Source organism: Perognathus longimembris, chromosome 10, assembly GCF_023159225.1.
Source record: "Perognathus longimembris pacificus isolate PPM17 chromosome 10, ASM2315922v1, whole genome shotgun sequence".
Classification (NCBI taxonomy): domain Eukaryota; kingdom Metazoa; phylum Chordata; class Mammalia; order Rodentia; family Heteromyidae; genus Perognathus; species Perognathus longimembris.
Genome location: NC_063170.1, coordinates 51,530,866 through 51,545,166, shown reverse-complemented (window position 1 = coordinate 51,545,166; position 14,301 = coordinate 51,530,866). Strand labels below are relative to the sequence as shown.

Below are 14,301 nucleotides of genomic sequence, written 5' to 3'. Positions count from 1 at the left end.
TCATATATCACATCTAATCCAAAACAGTCCACATTAGCAACCTGCTGAATATACATCAAACCTCAGTGCACCAATCGCACAGCTGCAGTAGAATTTTTTATTTCTAGCTTAAATGCTAGCCATCTGAAATGTGGTAGATTCATCACAGAACATGCACAGTAATATACAAACCCACTGGTACATTTGCTCACTAGCCTAGTGAGCAGCAATCCTTGGCTCAAATCTCCATTCTGGATTTCTCAGTACCAAAAATATTCTCAAAGGAAGATTGCAGAGATCAACCTTCACTACTTGTGTTATTTGTATTCCAGGGCTAGAGAGAAAAGACTCTGAGGCTCCACAGTACACATAAAGGACATATTTTCATTATGCTACTGCAACAATACTTTTTGTTTCCTTTTTCTCCCTTTAACACAGTAGGAAGAGACTTTCCCCAACTTCCTCCCTCTGCAATGCAGGTATGGACCAAGGGAGAAAAAAAAGCATTTAGTCCAATAGAATGTGACAGGAACAATGCATGCCACTTCTACTCCTGACCCACAAAATGTCCCTGAGCTAGAATCTTGGGTCACCAGAACTGCAAGACAAAAAGATGTTTGGGGTCCAGAATAACAACCCATAGCCAAGCCCACTGACCAACCACCCTGGTATTATTAACATTACATGAGTTAGAAACATACTTTTATTCTGCTGAGCCTCTGAGATTTGAGAGCCTGCTACTATCACCAGCATTATTATGTCCAAGATATTTCAGATCAAATGGAAATCCAAATTATATTTCATGAAATGTCAAGCATCTCTCTTATAACTCTGTCGCTCGGGTCTGATTTATCATCAACCCTACTTTCCAGAAAACATCTCTTCATTCTCAGTATCTTGTTAATACATTCTGCAAAGGAATCCGGTTTTATTGCATATGTCAACTTCAACTTTGACATGTGACCACGAGTTATTTGACAAGGTCCTAGCCTATATTTAATATGGAGTAGAAATGACCAGAGAAAATTTGAAAAACTTACCAAAGAATTTGAAAAAAAAAACTTTACACACAAGATAAATAAAATACACAATGAGTCTAGAAACATATACACATACAGGTGAAAAATAGAAATAAGTGAATGTATTAAGCCTCCCAAAGCAATCTTACACCTGGCTTCTTCTACCTCCAGCATATACAAGGAGCTCATGTCAATCCCACTAAGTCAATCCCACTGAGTCAATCTCACACTGAGGGGGTAAGGTGGACAAGTCTCACAGAGGGACGATGAGGCTCATGCCCAAACCACACTGACTTCCTTCCCTGGTATAGAAAGACTGGCCCACGTCCTGGCACATCTGCTTACCCTCCTTCATTTGTTTTCTGTCTAGGCCTACAGGGCTTACAGAGTCCTCTTTTCCTCTTTTGGATGATTTCACTTGGTTAATGGCCAAGGAATGGAAAGACATGGCTGTTCTCTTCCGGTGCCACTTGCAAGGCATAGAAACATTTCTTAGGGGCAGAAGGTTGAGCGGGGATGGACAGGGGCTAAGTTTAATCACATCTTGTTTGACCTGACACTGAAAAGGATTCGATACAAAGGTTGAAAAAGAGTCTACCTTGCACCTCAGGGTTAGTTCAATGCCCCATTAGTCTGGTTAATGAGTTAGCACCTACAGGACAAAGATCTTTTTCTCCCCTCTTCCTTCTAAAGGAAAGAAACGGCACACAACTAAAATTGTTGTGAAGAAAGCTATGATATCTTAATTTCTCTCCCCATAAAATGCACGAGAGGTCTCCACTTTAATTTATGGCGTTTCAACAATCATCAGACTTAGGAAGACAAGAAATATAAAGGTTTTTCCTTCTCACAGTGCTATAACTCTCAACTGCATTCAAACATCCCTCTATAATTCTAAGACAGAGTTTTGGCCTGGAGCACAGGCTGGCTTTGCATCCACAATGCTTCTGCATCAGTCAATCTAGTGCTGGGATTACAAGTGTGTACCATCACACCTTGACCCTCTTTAGTATTCTTCTGTTTGAATCTCTGTCAACAGTCACAATATATAAAATTCATACTTGATATCTTCTCTGTGTTGAACTTAATTTTTTAAAAAATCTAGGGACAGAGAGGGCAGTCCTCTGATATATTGGAAATTATCTACTTTCTATGCATTTGTTTACATGTATATTAGCTTATTAACCCTCTTCTTTTCCCCCAATGTAAACTCCAAAAAATAAAAGTCATTATTATCCTCTGGACCCCTACTTAGAGAAGGCTATTCCCGGCCCTTCAAAGATTTCTTGATGAATAAAAACAATATTTATTCCTGAAACTCAATGCCTCTGATGACTAAAGTAAGAAAAGCTTACACAATTCAGTCAACCATCATTCGTAATAAAGCCCAAATCAGCCTCATTACACATTCATTAGCTTCTTATTAAATCATGTAATTAAAGAGATGAATACTTAAATTTTTATTGCTCTAGAATAAGAGATTGGCCTCAATCCTAATACAGTGTGCAAGACATTCAATTCTTACATTATAATGAAGAAATAAGGACACCTTCACTATTTTGTACATTAAAGAATTAGTAAGTAGAAGAAAATAAATCAAAATCAGTGCTGGATATTCAGGGATTAATAAAGAATCTTCTTCAGAAAGTTAAGTGTATCTAGTCAAAAAATTAAAAGCAATCAAAATGACAACAGCAAAACCATAATCACATAAAGTAATATAGTTTAGCCTAGTAAAGTGCCTGATCCTTAGGACTAGGAAATGTTATGATATAACATCAAGGGGGAAATGCAGATACACATCTAAATATATGTATGCATATAAACTGTAAGTGTTCACTTAAATATATGGGTGCTATATCCCCTAAATTGTAGGACTCCATGAATTTTGAAATGCATGATCTTTTTTTTTTTTTTTGGCCAGTCCTGGGCCTTGGACTCAGGGCCTGAGCACTGTCCCTGGCTTCTTTTTGCTCAAGGCTAGCACTCTGCCACTTGAGCCACAGCGCCGCTTCTGGCCGTTTTCTGTATATGTGGTGCTGGGGAAATCGAACCTAGGGCCTCGTGTATCCGAGGCAGGCACTCTTGCCACTAGGCTATATCCCCAGTCCCCATTTTTTTCTTTTTTGCCAGTCCTGGGCCTTGAACTCAGGGCCTGAGCACTGTCCCTGGCTTCTTTTTGCTCAAGGCTAGCACTCTGCCACTTGAGCCACAGCGCCACTTCTGGCCGTTTTCTGTATATGTGGTGCTGGAGAATCGAACCGAGGGCCTCATGTATACAAGGCAAGCACTCTTGCCACTAGGCCATATTCCCCAGCCCCGCATGGTCATTTTTTTTTTTTTTTTTGCCATTCCTGGGCCTTGGACTCAGGGCCTGAGCACCATCCCTGGCTTCTTCCCGCTCAAGGCTAGCACTCTGCCACCTCAGCCACAGCGCCCCTTCTGGCCGTTTTCCATATATGTGGTGCTGGGGAATCGAACCCAGAGCTTCATGTGTAGGAGGCAAGCACTCTTGCCACTAGGCCATATTCCCAGCCCCCGGCATGGTCATTTTTAATAGCAGCTTTTTTAGAAGAAAAAGAACTGGTAACCAAAAACAATATATGCAGTTCCAAGATGTGTTAGGATTCCTAAATAAAGCAAATGGGGGTTCCCTATTGAAAATGCTATTCAGGGAAGGGAAGGAAGGAAAAGCTGGGCATGCACAGGTACCCTGAGGAGTAGAGTGCTGAGTACTGGGCTGGTAACGTATGGTGGAGAATACAGGGTACTATGCAGGTAAAATGAGGAAGTGAGTGCTTGGTACTGTACTGGTAGAGCAAGAAGAGTACTAGGTACTGAGAAGGAAAATGAGGAAGTGAGTGCCGGATATGGTGCAGGTACACTGAGGAGGTGAATGCTGGTTATTGTGCATGTACAGTGAAGAACCAAGAACTGTGTAGGGTAAGGAGGTGATGGTGGAGAAAGCATGAGGTAATGAGAACAATACTGGCAAAGAACACACAAAACTTCCAAAGGAGCCGCCATCTCACAAAGGTAACTCATTGTTATTTGACTTCTCTTCATTTTTCTTTGTTCTCTAGCTTCTCAATATGGAATGTGTGTGGCCTCTATAACCTTTAAACTTCATCAAAACAAAAAAAAATCTCAAAGCAATTTCTCTCCAAAAAAGAAAGTGATGTTGCTATATTGGGCTTTATTATCTTATGAGGCAAATTCCTCTCTTTTCAGTTCAAGTCTGAACTCTGTCAAGGGTGGCTAGAGTATTTCAGCCTGTGGCTTTTGGAGCTGCTTCTGGCAGCTGGAGAAACTTCAGGCAGATGAAGAATATTTCCCTTCTTTTACTTAGTTGTTACATTTATCTTCCTCACTGATCTGAGGTTCTCAGGAGCGGCTGGATACATTTTGAAAGAAACAGGACAATATCATAAGGCCTTGTGTTCTGTCTACTGCTTTCTGTACATTTAAAATAGCACTTTGGAGGAAAGGTGACTTATTCTCATAATCCCAGCGACTAAGAAACTAGAGATCAGGAGGCTTGAGGTTCAATGTCAGCCCAGGGATAAGTTTAGTTCTGCCCTATTTCAACAAATAATTTGGAGACGGTGGGATACACTTTTCATCTGGGTATAAAAGAGGCACAAATAGAATTGTAGTTCAACTCAACTCTGCTAAAATAAAAGATACTACTAAGAAAACTAAAGCAAAAATGGTTCAACATTTGGCTGAACTGGTAGAATATGCAAGTCTCCCAAACACAAAAGACCCAGTCCTGCTTAATTAATCCATTGGTCAACTCATTAAGACATGCAAACTAATTTACAACTATGATATTTATATGATTTAAACATATCTGAATCATCAAATGAGTTTTTGTCCTGCCTCTAATAAAAGTAATGACCAGGGGCTGGGAATGTGGCTTAATGGTAGAGTGCTTGCCTAGCATGCATAAAGCCCTGGATTCAATTCCTCAGCAGCACATAAACAGAAAAGGCCGGAAGTGGCACCGTGGTCACCTTACATATGACAATGTATCCCCTCTGATACACCACTTTGACAATAAATAAATTAAAAAATTTTTAAATGTCCATTCCCCACATGCCTCAGTGATATCTCTTAAAGTTTATGAGATTGTCTATTATTTTAAAAGAGATATGCCTTGCTGGTTTTAGATCTGTTCGCCAAATCAGTCTCTTAATAACATACAAATCAGAAATCTACACATTTCGCTCAATTCTACTGAATGTATAAGGCTTCAGATTTCCAGACATTTTAATTAATATATACTAACTTTACCCTACTGGTCTTTTAAAGACTAGCCCATTAGGCAGGAAAAGCTTGGATTTTATATAGCTCCTTTTTAAATGCAAACTCACAGACTTCTACAGACAAAGCCACTAATAACATACTATCAATTTTATTTACAGAAACTTAAGGTAAGAACTAATTCCCAGTGACAGGTCTAGCAGGGGAAAGCAAAAGAAGAAGCCAACAGTCAGAGAATGCCCCCAGAAGACTCGAGCTTACTTTCTAGATATTATGGTGCTATTGGAAAAAAACAATTGTTCATCTCTTCTTTAAGTGTTTTTCTAAGCTGGTGCTGGATTCAAAAGGCCAAGCACATAAAAGCAAGTTTTAAACATCACTTACTTAAGAAATCATCTTTATTTATGGCTTTTACAATAAGAAATTTGCAGAATTTTGAAAGCAAACCAACAAACAAACAGAAAGATCTTTATCATACACTACTTGGGCCAGATTCCATTCATTCATTTCCAGCCAATCATTTGTAGAAACAAACTTTTTGGGCCTAGCACATCCCAAACTCAAGGACAGGCTGAAAGGGACTAGGAAGTTCAATTTGGCAATTTCATTTTGAAATTCAATCAAAAGAGATTATTCAAAGGAAACAAAACAGCATGTATGGGCAATAAAATTTTAAATCAAAGCCCAGAATCTAAAATCCACGGCTTAATCAAAGACAACATAATTGTTGACTAAATGAGGCAATCCAACAACACATACTTTTCAGGTTACCTAAACTGCTCAGAGGAGACTAAGTTCAGGAGGACTCTGACTGTTGTCACTTGTTACGTATCTTACAAGTTGTTCTTCATCGTCACTCTGTGAGTGGACAAGACTGTACCCAGCTAATATCAAGTACTGATGCCCAAACCCTAATGTGAATCCATTATCAGTGCTCAATTCAAGTGGCGCTATGTCATAAACTTTCAAGGTCAGAATACCCGAACTTGAAAATGCACTATAGACACCCAGTACTCCAGTGAGCTGGGTGTTTCCATGTGATCAGCATGCTAGCCCAACCAGAGGTATCTCCCTCTATCATCATCAGCTCCCTAGCCTGGGAGAACAACACCAAAACTCAAAACTCAAAATATAGCTCCACACTGAATGCTTATCACCTTTGCACCACAGTAAGTTTGAATACTCCTAAATCTTACTGCTTGACCTTAGCACTCCTCTATATTTGAGAATGTGGCTTTCAAGTAAAAGTTAAATGGGGTCCTAGGTTAATCTCTAATGCAAAAGGACAGAGAGGTGAGGAGGAGGAGGGAGGGAGGGAGGGAGGGAGGGAGGGAGGGAGGGAGGGGGGAGGAGGAGGAGGAGGAGGTGGAGGAGGAGGAAGAGGAGGAGGGGGAGGAGGGGGGAGGAGGGGGGAGGTGGGGGGAGGTGGGAGGAGGAGGGGGAGGGAGGGAGGGAGGGAGGGAGGGAGGGAGGGAGGGAGGGAGGGAGGGAAGGGCATGTGAGGGCACGGTTAAAGAAGCAGCTGTCTGTCTGTAAGCCAATGGCAGAGAAGCCCCAGGAGATAACAAATCTGCCAACATCTTCATCTTGAACTTCCAGCCACCTGAAATATAAGAAAATATGTATCTGCTGTTCAAATCACCCAGGTGTGTTTCTTTCTTAGCGCTGCTATAGGGGATTAATATACCTGAACTCAGTGTCACAGCTTATTTTTGATGGTCCCTCAAACTGATTTATGGAAGCACCTGGCAGTTGGAAACATAGCACAGGTGTCCCAGTATGAACGTTCCCAATGCCATCATTCCCTTCACCTCAAATACAAAACCCAATGCTAAACTCAGACTCTCTTTTGGCCCTGGAGATGCCTGACTCTCTGGGTTTATGACTTCAAGTCTACTTGTCTCTATTCAACCCTTAAGAGTCTTATATAGCCCAAGCAGCCAAGCATTCTGCAAGACATTTACAGGACTCTATGTGGGAGCTCCATTCTGTGTTATCTGACACTGGCATGTGTTTCAGGGGGTATTAACCTGACATCCCAACCACTAAAAGCACACATGAAACCCAACAGTGCCATATTGAGCAAGTTCTGAAATGTCGTGCACTTTTGTTTTTCCAACTATAAAGTGATAGCAATAGACAGCGGGTCTCCTTAATGTTAAACCTAGATGTCAATAATATCTGTACCTCAAAGATATGAAAGGTATAGTATAAATACTAGTGTCCTGTCATAACATCATCCTCCCTAAAAACTGGCAGCCAAGACAAGCCTTGAAGCTTGTTCTAGAATGGAGCCTTCCATCCCTACTAGCTAACATGTGAAAGCTCAGAGAACAAGAGGTATGTACTATAATAAAATGTACTATAATAAAAGAAGTAATTAACTTGGGTATTGTTGGACACACTGTAAACCCAGCAACTTGGGAAGTGCAGAGAAAAGGATCACAGTGCATAGTGAATCCAGGCCAAAAATCACTAAGATCCTGTCTCAAAAGCGGGAAAGGAATGGTGGCAAATATCTATAATTCCGGATACTTGGGAAGTAAAAGATGGAGGATTCTGGGCCAAAGCTAGTTCTGAACAAAAAGAATGAGACCCAAAACAAAAAAGAAATTAACTGGAAGGACTAGGGTTGGCCTCAAGTAGTACAGCATTTGCCTAATAAGTACGAGGCTTTGAGTTCAATCCCAGTAACAGACAAACAAAAAAGAATCACTAGGACTGGAGGCATAGTACAGTTCATGTGGTAGAGTACTATGCAAGAAAGGCCAAGTAAAAGCGAGGTCCTGAGTTCAAGCCCCAATACTAGCCATAGGTAGTAGGTAGGTAGGTAGATAGATAGATAGATAGATAGATAGATAGATAGATAGATAGATAGATAGATAGATAGATAGATAGATCAGTTTTGGTAAAGCAAGAATTAAGTCTTGAGTTCAAACTCTATGAAACAAAAAAACATGGAGACAAACAAAAGGCTAGCAATAAATACTGTAGAAAGAGGGGGAAAAAAGACTAGGAAGGTGAAGACTTGCTGGAGGGTTCCCAATACACAACTCTAGGGCACAAATTAGGCTCAAGGCCTAAATACAACTAGATATATGCTGCTTTAACACAGGCTCAAAGAAATGCTGTTGGAAAGGAAGGTTATGAAGCAAGAATGTATACAGTTTTAGACTTTGGGTAATGAACAAAAGCTGGTCATTAGACATGGGGGCAGCAAGAGCAGGTTCATAGAAAGGAAGAAAAGTGACCTCATTTATGGCAGAGATGGGAGCAGGAGGGAAGCACTAGAGGCAAGAAAGGTAAAAAGAAACTGAGACAATATGCCAAGTTCTAAGTTCCCAAGAGAAAGCTGAAGTAGAGTCACATTAATGACCCACGACAAGGTAGTCTGTCTCTTGCCCAATGAATTGTCACCAGAAATTACTGCACTGGACATAGTAATTGTAACCAAAACACAAATCTTCTCTCAATAGACCTAACATTTAAAATGCTAGAACTGGGTTATGTTTTAACTGTTATTTCCAGATTTAGCAGAATTAAAGATAGGAAAGCACAGTGAAGTATTGTAAATATGAATCAAATCCAAAAGCATAATAATAACAAGCATACAAGAGGAAGTGTTTATTGACTTGGACTGACAATCTGGTTGAAATAAAATCCAACTGTCTATATAACCTGAGCCATGGATTGCCAGTGCATTCAATTAGAAAACAAAACAAAACACACACACACACACACACACACACACACACACACACACACACACATATACACACAAAAACCGACTTTCTGAGTGAGAAAATTAGACCTTCACATCAGAACCAGATTTTTAAAATAAATTAAGCTCCACAGTAAAGAAAGTTGGGCACTGTGAAGTAAGTATGTCCCCCACCTCTTTACCAGGAGGGTATTTTTGAGAGGAAGAGCAAGTATAAAGCCCAAAACAAAATGCTTTAAAAACACACTTGACAATACTAAACATTCCACATGATTCTAAAATGAAATTTTCTTTTTTAAACTTAAGCTCAATCTAGCCTGGTGCCTGTGGCTCACACCTGTAATCTTAGCTATTCAGGAGGCTGAGATTTGAGGATCACAGTTTGAAGCCAGCCAGAGCAGAAAAGTCTTCCTGAGGCTCTTATCTCCAATTACTCAAACACAGGAAATGCTGCCCCTGGCTCAAGTGATAGAGCACTAGCCTTGGGCACAAAGAGGCTCTGGGAAAGCACTCAAGCCCTGAGTTCAATAGCAAAGGGGGGGGGGGGGAGCTCAATCTAACAATTTGAACTGCAAGAGAGGTTGTGTGTGTGTGTGTGTGTGTGTATGTGTCTGTGCGTGTGCGTGTGTGTAGAAATGACTCTAGGAAGGCAACATGTTGAAAAGAAAAGGCTCTAAACATTTCCTCTCAAGGCAAATGTCTTCTCTAACAACTCAAAAGAAAGAAAACAGGAATAAGCTTACTTTTATAAAAAGTAGTTCTATAGGAGACTTCTACTTTACTAATCATAGGAAGTTAGGGTGCCATGTCTAATGTGAAATAAAGAAAGTTTAAAATTTTATAGAATATCTAACTCCAGAACAGAGCTCTTCCTCTGAAAGATAGCCTCCCTCAAAAGCAAGGCCACAATAAAGAAATGGTGCACAGTGGAAGGGAAAAGAAACAGCAAGGGATAAGAAATCCAACGGGGCAGAGGTCATTTTCTGACCTCTTTGTGGAGCTACAGACACTGCTCCCAAGCATGAAATTGAAAATTCTGAAATCAACTTAATTAAACCAGGAAAAGTCTCTTGAGATGTCTTCTATGGGGATTTAAGTAGATTTGCTATATAAAAATACGCATGCTTAATTTTGACAGATGCAGCTAATTGCCCTGCAAAATGGAGGGCATTAAAGTCTATGTCTTAAATATATGTAGAATTCATTTCAAAACTTTCAGTCAAAAGATACAGTCTGACCAACACTGTTCCACCTGCTCTATTAAAAGAAATGGGAGCCAGGTGCTGGTGGCTTATGTCTGTAATCCTAGCTACTCAGGAGGCTGAGCTCTGAGGATGGCAGTTCAAAACCAGTCTGGGCAGGAAAGTCTGTGATACTTATCTACACATAAGGACCAAAAAGTCAGAAATGGAGTAGTGGTTCAAGTGGTAGAGTGCTAACTGAGCAAAAGAAGTTCAAGTACAGCACAATGGCCCTGATTCAAGTGGGAGGGAGGGAGGGAGGGGGCGAGGGAGGGGACTGGGGAGGGAGGGAGGGAGGGACTTACAGAGGAATTAATAAGGGAGAAAGAGAGGAAGAGAGTGAAAGAAATGGGGTAAGGGGTAGGGATGCACTTTAGTGGGACAACACTTATCCAGCATGCATTAAGCACTAGGTTCAATCCTTCACACTATTAAAAAAAATTTAAAGGAGGAAAATTATATTAATACACCCCCACTCTATTCTGTGCCTTCCTTTTCTTAGTTGTAAAATGAAAACCCACCCTATTTGGACTATGGATTGGAGGTGGAGTGTGTGAGATCAATGAATAAAATTCTGACACTCTGAAAGCAGTATACCATTTTAGTCAACGTTGGCCCTAGCGAAGCCAGAAAGCCCAAGTTCAAGTCCAGGCCAGCCTTTTACCAACTATCTGGTTCTAAGCCAAATGTCTGACCTCTCTATGGCTCCAGATTGCCTCTAGGCTGTAACATTACCTATCTCTAGGGTTTGATAAAAATTAAATGAATTAGTAAAGGCAATGTTTGAATGGTGCCTGGCAAGTGATTTTTTTTTTTTTGGTTAACATTTTAGGCAGCAATTTCAATATTATAAGCTCTATTTCCAAATCAAATAATTTTTTGAGTAGAGAGCTCCTATCACCATGTGAAAACCAAAGCACAGCTGTGAGGAGAATATGCCCATTACAGCTAAATGTAAATGTGAGCTCATTTGCATGGAATTGTGCATGCAAAGTAGCTCCTCCTTCTTGTTGGCTGAACAACATGATTACATGTATTTTGGCAGACATAATTTCTTGATTGACTCTTTCTGAGATATTTATAAGATACAAATGTATAAATCAATGCATAAATATAATCCTTCATCTAGAAACATTATAGAAATATTAAATTATTTCTAAATAAAGACCATACTACCTAGAATAGTTATGAACAATTAAGATATGAGTTTATCTCTCTTTTCTTTCACTAAATAGCCCAGGCTGGCCTTGAAATCACGATCCCCTTGCCTCACCCTGAGATTAAAAGAGCACTGGAATTACCAGCATTTGTGAACAGGTTCTACTGTTGTAACAGCTACATTGGATCTCTCATCAAAGTTGTAAGGCACATGTTTACACATATAACTGATAAACACTGATGTCTGAATTTGACCGTGCATAAAACTAGAATGGACATGCATATAACTTTACCTCAGTAAGACTAAGTATTTATACAGAGCAGGCTGCTGGTGGTATACCCCTGTAATCCTAACTACCCAGAAGGCTGAGATCTGATAGGATTGTGCTTCAAAGCCAGCATGCGCAGAAAAATCCAAGAAGGACTCACTTCCAATTAACCAACAAAAAGTCAGAAGTACAGTTATGGCTCAAGTGGTAGAGTTTCATCCTTGAGTAAAGAAGCTAAGCAAGAGCACAAAGCTCTGAGTTCAAGCCCCAATATGGGGGGAGGGAGGGAGGGAGGGAGGGAGGGAGGGAGGGAGGGAGGGAGGGAGGGAGGGAGGGAGGGAGGGAGGGACTTTAGCTCCACAAATTACAATATGCTGATTACTTCCTGGTAAAGAGAACTAGAAGATGGAAAGAAAATTGTCAACACATCTGTCAAAACCCAGAAAATCTAGTAGCCCCTAAAGTTTGTTTGCCATTTAAAAGACCAAAAAATGCTAGGTAGATGGATGGGTAGATAATCTCTGAGTTTTCTACTTGATGTACCATCACTCGCCTGTATTAAACACGAATAAACACAAAAATGACAGCATTTTTTAATCATAAGAATGTAAGCCTGTCCCCACTCTATGATTCTAGAACATAGCACGCTCAAAAATTTGCAGTCAAGTTTCCAAAGGCATGGCAATTGTGATTTGCTCCCTAGGCTTTCAGAACTGGCAGTATGCCCAGGAATTTACCAGGTGACATCACAGCATTTCTCAGAGCCGGCTTTGAAATGCATTTGTAAGTGGATAAATTTGACCAGTATCTGACATAAATTTAACTTTTCAGGACAACTACTATGTGTGACACACACACACACTCTTCACATGGCAATATTAAAGCTATCAGCAGCAAAGCTTTTACCTTCTCTAGGAGACATGCACCACGGAGCCGTAGGGCCTAGCTCCAATGGATGTGAAGGAAATGGTCTTTCTTCAGTTGCACACAAAACCAAATAAACCACACACAGATGACCACCTCTCTCCAACCCCCACAAGTGCTTCAGCTGTCTTTCCCACCTAGTTCAGGACCCTGGCACAGTAGCTAAATGGCATCACAGAGTGATTTTTCTGGACTATCTGTCTCTCACTGGAATGACAAGAGCCACTTTCATTAAAAACTCAAAACAAAACAAAGCCATAGCATGAAATAAGAAACCAAGAACACAATCTGCAAGAAAACAAGAACAAAATCGTGCTACACGATCAGTATTGCAAACATATACTCTTCTGACACACCATGAAATCATTTTACAAAGACACAGAAGGGAGGGGTACGTGAGCCGGAAGGGTGGCACAACGTTTGTTGCTGGAGTAGTCATCCCAGGAGCCTGTGAGCCCTGTTTCTTGCGGGTGGCATCCTGTAGGCAGCAAACAGGCTAAGTGAAGCATGATAAATGGCCCCCAGGCTGCACACGTGTCAACAGAGGCCCGTTCGGCCTGGCCATGGAAACAGAAAGGTCATTCATTACCCAATGTGAACAAACAGAGCGCGCGTTTGAGATAAATAACGGTCATTATTGAACTACAACGCTCCCTGGGAATTCCTCAACACTTCCTTGACATTAATGTACTGTTTGTGCAGGGCTCGATGAGGCTCTCGCTATATTATCTACTGCTTCACGGTTTATGTGACACGCCATGGAGACATTTACTTCTCCTTTTCTGGGATACTTGAGACTCAACGCCCACTGAATATTGTTCATAGAACACACACATGCACACACATGCCATGTGTGCCTAGTATGTACATAGAAACAAAGCAAGCAAACGCTAAAAAAAAAAAAAGCAGGCACCCAATAGAGAAGGTATGTTCTAATCTGGACTTCTGGAGTTCAGAAAAGGGTAGGTTACATAGATAATTACCCTATGCTCCTAGAAGCATAGGGAAAGGGAATTGTAAAAGTTGTTGCCTGAATAAAACAGATCCCTCACAGAAATAAAGACCCCGGGGCATCCATTTGCACATGATCCTCACCACTGGGCCTTCAGGCAAGCTGCTGCCACAGCAGGCCAGGTGACACTCGTTACCACATCCTCTGGGGTTCGTTCCGAAGCCAGTTTCTACTTGATTCAAACCCAATGCCACCCCTATCTGAAGCTGTTCAGATGGAGCCCAGCCATGTGCTGTCCCACAGGACCACCTGTAGAGGCCAGGGGAAACATCTGTTGGGGGTGCACAATAACTGTCAGTCACAACATCAAACCTCCTTCTCTTGCAAAACTGTTTGGTGTAAGTGAACTGAACACCTCATGGGGGGAAAGGAAAAGGGGGAGGAGGGAGGGGGGAAAGGAAAAGGGGGAGGAGGGAGGGGGGAAAGGAAAAGGGGGAGGAGGGAGGGGGGAAAGGAAAAGGGGGAGGAGGGAGGGGGGAAAGGAAAAGGGGGAGGAAGGAGGGGGAATGAGGGACGAGGTAACAAACAGTACAAGAAATGTATCCAATGGGTAACGTATGAAACTGTAACCTCTCTGTACATCAGTTTGATAATAAAAATTTGAAAAGAAAAAACTCCTTCTTTCACCTTGTAGTGATCAAGAAAGAAGCCAGTCATAAACAATACAGATCCTGTTGACTTAGTGCTTGTCTAGTGGAATCTTCTCCGTGGA

The 14,301-nt window shown here is 41.1% G+C and overlaps 1 protein-coding gene across 3 annotated transcripts in view; it reads right to left on the bottom strand.

Moving 5' to 3' along the window:
* The window catches only part of Ptprg (protein tyrosine phosphatase receptor type G), a 670,876-nt gene that overhangs the window by 423,489 nt on the left and 233,086 nt on the right, over window positions 1-14,301 (bottom strand). The gene's annotated exons all lie outside the window — the stretch shown is intronic.